At 40.2% G+C, this 6,563-nt stretch overlaps 1 protein-coding gene across 1 annotated transcript in view; it reads right to left on the minus strand.

Annotated features, from left to right (window-relative positions):
* LOC132841838 (nuclear valosin-containing protein-like) overlaps window positions 1-6,563 on the minus strand; it is a 36,225-nt gene that overhangs the window by 26,866 nt on the left and 2,796 nt on the right. The window contains exons 3-4 of the mRNA XM_060864405.1: window positions 3,391-3,555; window positions 3,051-3,145 (exon numbers count right to left, since the gene is read on the minus strand). The gene's annotated coding sequence lies outside the window, so the exon portion shown is untranslated. The remainder of the gene's footprint in view (window positions 1-3,050; window positions 3,146-3,390; window positions 3,556-6,563) is intronic.

Here is a 6,563-nt window from a genome sequence, read left to right on the forward strand (position 1 = left end):
AAAACGTTTGGACTGTGAGGAGCCAGTTTTACTAAAATGTCAATAACTCAAGAACTAAATGAGCTATCAACACCAAACTTGGGAAACATGTGAAAGAGGTCAAACTGAGGTCACTGTTCAAAAACCGTCGTGATTGGCCACTTCGTGGCGCTATAATGGAAAAATCACTAAAAACAGTCATTTTTTAAAAAAACAGTCCAAAAACCAAATTTTGTGTTGACTTGTAAGGCAAAGAGTCTGATTCTGATTCTCAGAGTGGGTGGGGCCTAACCTGGTAAGTAGGCGGGGCTTGTCTTGAAATGGGCGGGGCTTTACCGGTAATATTTAATTTGTAATATTTATTGTAATATATATTATAGAATCTTTATAACACTAGCTTACTACCTTTATGTTTTTATGAAATACAGCAAAAACGTGTCAGACACTCAGTGTCTGGTTACTGGTTAGAGACAGCTGAAGGTTTAAAAAAAAAAAATGATTAGCCTATCACTGTAGGGGAGGGGCGCTGTGACTAGCCTATCACAGAACGCTGACACAATCAGCTAGCCAATGATGATTTTGATACAATCCGAGCACACTCGTTTCAGCCAAGTATCCGGCTCATCTCTAATGGATATGACTTTGTTTATTTTAGGGAAAACTGGACGGGTGAGTACTTCACATGACATATGTTGTGGCACCCTCTGTAGCATGACATATGTAGCATGACATGACATAATTCTTGAGTTAAATGAGCTATCAACACCAAACTTGGGACACACGTGAAAGAGGTCAAACTGAGGTCACAGGTCAAAAATCGTGGCGATTGGCCACTTTGTGGCGCTATAACGGAAAAATCACTAAAAACAGCCATTTTTAAAAAAAAAAGCCCTCTAGCGCCCCCAACAGTCCAAAAACACAATTTGTAAGGCAAAGATTCTGATTCTGATTCTCTGAGTGGGTGGGGCCTAACCCGGAAGTAGGCGGGGCTTGTCTTGAAATGGGCGGGGTTTAAACCGGTAATAATTAATTTGTTAATAATTAATTAGATAGACTAGCCTATCACAGAACGCTGACACAATCAGCTAGCCAATGATGATCTTCATACAATCCGAGCACACATATTGACTCGTATTACTCGTATAATACTCGTACTCGGCAGAAGTGCTTTATCCGTACCGGATACTCGTTTCAGCCAAGTATCCGGCACATCTCTAATGGATATGACTTTGTTTATTTTAGGGAAAACTGGACGGGTGAGTACTTCACATGACATATGTTGTGGCACCCTCTGTAGCATGACATATGTAGCATGACATGACATATATTGTCATGTCAATCCAAAGGCCTTAAACGCTTGAACCCGGGAAATGCTGCTTGCAGCTTTAATTATTATTATTATTATTATTATTATTCCGTCCGTCATTGAAGTCAATGGCAGCCCATAGAACCGTACGTAGGAAAGTTATGAAATTTGGCACACATGTAGAGGCCAGTCTTAGAAGTTACTGTAGCAACTTTGGTGTGTCTAGCTCAAACCGTCTAGCGCCACCAACAGTCCAAAACCCAATTTTGTGCTGAATCGTAAGGCCTAGAGGCAAAATTCTTGCAACATCAGAATCAGAACCAGAATCACAAAGGTCTTTATGAGGGACACACACACATTTACACACACATTTACACAAACACACTTACTCACACTCGCACACTCACATACTCACACACTCTCACACACACACACACAGACACTCACACACACACACGCACACACTCACACAGACACACTCACACACGCACTCACACTCACACTCACACACACACACACACAGACACTCACACACACAGACGAGGAACACGCACACTCGCACACTCACATACTCACACACACTCACATACACACACATTTACACACACACACACACTCTCTCACACACACAGACACACACTCTCACACACACACACACTCACACACACTCACACACACTCACACACAGACGAGGAACACACTCTTACACACACATTTACACACACACTCGCACACTCACATACTCACACTCACATACACACACATTTACACACACACACACTCTCTCACACACACACTCTCACACACACTCACACACACACACTTTATTGTCAAGTATGTTTTCACATACGAGGAACACACACACACACTGACACACACATTGACACACATACACACACAGACACACAGACACACACACTCACACACACACAGACACACACACACACACCCTCTCACACACACACAGACACACTCACACACACACAGACACTCACACTCACACAGACACACACACTCACACAGACGAGGAACACACACACTCACACACACACACACACACCCTCTCACACACACACAGACACACACAGACACACACAGACAGACACACACAGACACTCACACAGACACACACACGAGGAACACACACACTTACACACACATTTACACACACACACGCGCGCACACTCACATACTCACACACACTCGCACACTCACATACTCACACACACACTCTCACACACACACAGACAAACACACACAGACACTCACACACACTCACTCACACTCACACACACACACTCACACAGACACACACACACGCACTCACACACACACACACTCACACAGACACACACACACACACACACACAGACACTCACACACACACAGACACTCACACTCACACAGACATTTTGAATTTTCATGTTAAGTTCAGTATTTTACCAATAAAATGCCATATCGCTACGAAACTTGGTATGGTTCATCAGCAACATGTTCTGAGCGCATCTGATCGGCTTGACCCCGGTATCGCTGCTTGCAGCTATATTTATTATTATTATTATTGTTCATGGGTAGATAGGCACAGGCTCCCCGTGGCCCGAGAAGTTCGGATAAGCGGTAGAAAATGAATGAATGAAACTATTGTGCAATTGTTAATTTTTGGCATTATTCATGCCAAGCTTCTCTACAAACACTTCTATTCTCCTATTCTCTTACGCATAGAACGAGGTCATCAAAACCGTAGCTAATATTTTATACCCATTACCTGTAACTGCTCTCTTCAGTAAAACGGCGAGTGGATCTGCTCAGAATTCCTGAGGGAGGTGGAATTGTCTCCTGATGTTGACTTACCCACCATTGCTGAAAAGACAGAGGACTACTCTGGTGCACCATCATTTGTAGGTAAAACATTATGAATGCATACAGTTGGTATGCAGGTTGGTGTAACGTTACATGGCATGGTTATTGTGATTGATGAATAGTTTGCAACCTGCTGAGAATTTACTATATTTTCTATAAAGCTTGCTTGAAACTTGTCCATCTCCTAGGCAAACAGGGAAAGCAAAAAACAGCTCTTAGAAAAGTTTGAGATAAAACAAGCTAACCTCAACCAGAGAGAGAGGAAAGTTCCTCTGTTTCACAGTCCATCCAGTGCAAACCAGAGAAAACAAACAAAGGCTGATAGGAGCTTGTTTCAGTGGTTCAGCAGGTCATGTATCTCTGATGTTTTGTCCAAACATCTAGTAGAACGTCTTCCCAGAAGTGTGGAGCTAATTATAACAGCAAAGAGAAATAAATCTTTGCTGATGTGTTCAAAAATCAGATATAGACGTGAACATGTGTCCACATACATATTGCTGTATAGTCTACATACTTCAAAGGTGAACTTGAGATAAAGTGACAGAGTAAATGTATATAAGGTATGTTCATCTAACAACCTGAAATTTCCTTCCTATTATCATATTTCACAAAACAATTAACAATATGTGTTTCTGTACCCAGAGATGCATCCATGATGGCAATGCATCAGAGGATTCAAGGCTTGAGCCCAGAGGAGATTCGAGCGCTATCTATAGACGAGCTGCAGATGCCTGTCACTACGGAGGACTTTGAAATTGCCCTTAAAAAGATCTCCAAGTCTGTTTCTGTTGCCAGCCTGAAAAATATGAGGCCTGGATGAATGAATTTGGCTCTGTTTAATTAAAAATACTGAACAGCATCCATCTCAGGCTTCAATGTTTAATTATGCACTGTTGCCCAGTCTGCTGTAAACAGAAAATTTTATCCAAACTTTTCAAGTTTCTAATTCTGTTGCCATCGAGCCATTGTTGTGAGCCATTGTCCTAATATTCCTAATTTAGCTAAATTAGACTAAGGTTCAGCATTGTTACTCTTTGTCCTGATTTGTGACTTCAATAAACCGTAATACATTGTTTACATTTATACATAGAGAACATTTTTATATAGAGAGGAGGTGCAACAGCTAACTGCCTGGTGTAGAGCCAGTCTCTGAAGGTTGGCTTCAGGAGAGCCCAGAGCGACCACTCTACACTCAACATTGACACGGATCCTCTGTAGAGATCGTCAAGAGCAAATTTCTGGGTGTTCATCTTGCCAAGAACTTCACCTGGTCACATAATACCAGCTCCAAGAAAGCCCAGCAGCATCTCTAGGTCTAACAAATGCTGAGGAAATCCCATCTCCCTCCCCCTATCCTGACTACTGTACGTTTTACAGAGGGGCCATTGACAGCTTCCTGAATCAATGTCACTGTCTGGTTTGGGAACAAGAAACAATACAAATCAGACAGTGTTAAGATTTGTTCAGTTATTTATTGATCTCATTAAGAAATTTTCTGACTTATGGCTTTCCAGATACTGGCCAGACAGTATTAATCTTTCACGTTTTTATTGTTTGTTATATGGAACATTAATAAATTGTATTTGATTATATAACCCATGACTATACATCTGTACATGACTATAAATCACTTTAAAAAAATCACAAAAATATTTTAAAATACAAAAATACGTTTGCTGTACGTATTGATTGAAGAAATTTCTTTATCACTAATGTTTGAAACTCTACTGTCTTTCAGGAGTGTGAGCAGGAGAGACAGACTATCTAGGTCATAAAGGACAAGCATGATGATTTGTGAAGTTTTTAAAGCAGAGAGAGGAGTTACTAAAGGTAACCTTTTTATGAAGCCATATCTGCTATCATTACTATCTGGCTTTTAGGCAGAATTAAGTGTTAATCAGACAATTTACTTCAGTTCAAATGTATTTTTAAGTCTGCCTAAAAGCCAGATAGTAATGATGGCAGTTATGGCCTCATAAAAAGGTTACCTTTAGTACCTCCTCATTCTGCTTCACCACCCCATCATACTTCTCCTTTAGGAGCCTGTGAGCCTGTCGTTCCTGAAAGACAGTAAAGTTTCAAACATAAGTGCTAAATCAGACAATTTACTTCAGTTTAAATGTATTTTGATGTTTTTATGCATTTTCATGAATCCATAACTACTATCATTTCTATCTGTTTTTTAGAAATAGGCATTTTTAGTGATAACAGTATATGTTTAATAGTTACTGTAAGAATAGTCAAGCTTAATACTAGGGATGCACTGATACCACTTTTTCTCTTCCGATCCGATACCAGAGTTTGCCAGTATTGGCCGATACCGATACCGATCCGATATCTGTTTTCTTTTCTACCTTTAAAACTAAAGAATGTATACAATTCGCTTAGTTATTAAGATTTATTTGTTTCTGGCAAAGAAATACAATTGCCCATTACTGGATGAAAAATGAAAACACAAGAAACCCTAAAAAAAGTGTTAATGCAGTAGCAAACAGTACTTTTAACAGTTAGTGGTATAACAATCTAAACCATACCTGTATATACTGCAATTATTAAATTCTTTTTTTTTCTGTAGAAAAGGCAATATTTTAAAGTGAATCTTAAATTAGAACACAATGCAAAATAAACAGTTCCCAACTTTGGGAATTGTCTTGGGATTGACTTGCTGAAAGGAATGAGCCAAAACCACAATCCTTCAGAAACTTTATCATTTCTTACTGTATACTAATGTACTAATGTTGATTATTTGTGGCGTCTGAATATGTTTGTCTCCTATTCATTTCTGGAACTTAGGGTACGCTGTAGCACGAGCATGGCAAACTAAAGGAACAAGTAAAAACACTGCAAGGCTCAGTGAAGAAGTTGGAGGGACAATCCTATGAGGCCCAAAGGGTGTGCAAAGAGCTACTGAATGTGAGTAAGAAAAACCTGTAAACAAAAGGTGCTGCAATGACTTATGGACCTTTTTTAGTGGGGCTACACAGTCAATAATGGTCTGGCAAGAGGAGAGAAACCAAGTAGTTAAGTCCGGTGTATGAGAGGTAATGGTGTCAGGCGGAGGGATGAGCTGCTCAAAAGCAGCCAAGAACTGACCAGCAGTGGAAGGATTAAAAATCCGACAGCACCGAGCAGGGGCAGGAGTATTAACTGCAGGACAGAAAAAGCCCACCTCAAACACAACAGGCATATGGTCAGAAAACACAATATCGCAAATCTCCAAATTAAGCACAGACATGCCATATGAAAGAACAAGATTGGTTGTATGACCAAGTTCATGTGTGGTTCAGTGTGCATTTTGCATTTAAATAACATTCATTGGACAATGTACTCTTTGTTTGTCCCACCTTGATGCACTGCTTTTTTTAATCTCTTAATGGGAAGGAACCTTGTAACCAACAGAACTAACATCTGTAAATGA

This window comes from Tachysurus vachellii, chromosome 2 (genome assembly GCF_030014155.1).
Source record: "Tachysurus vachellii isolate PV-2020 chromosome 2, HZAU_Pvac_v1, whole genome shotgun sequence".
NCBI lineage: Eukaryota > Metazoa > Chordata > Actinopteri > Siluriformes > Bagridae > Tachysurus > Tachysurus vachellii.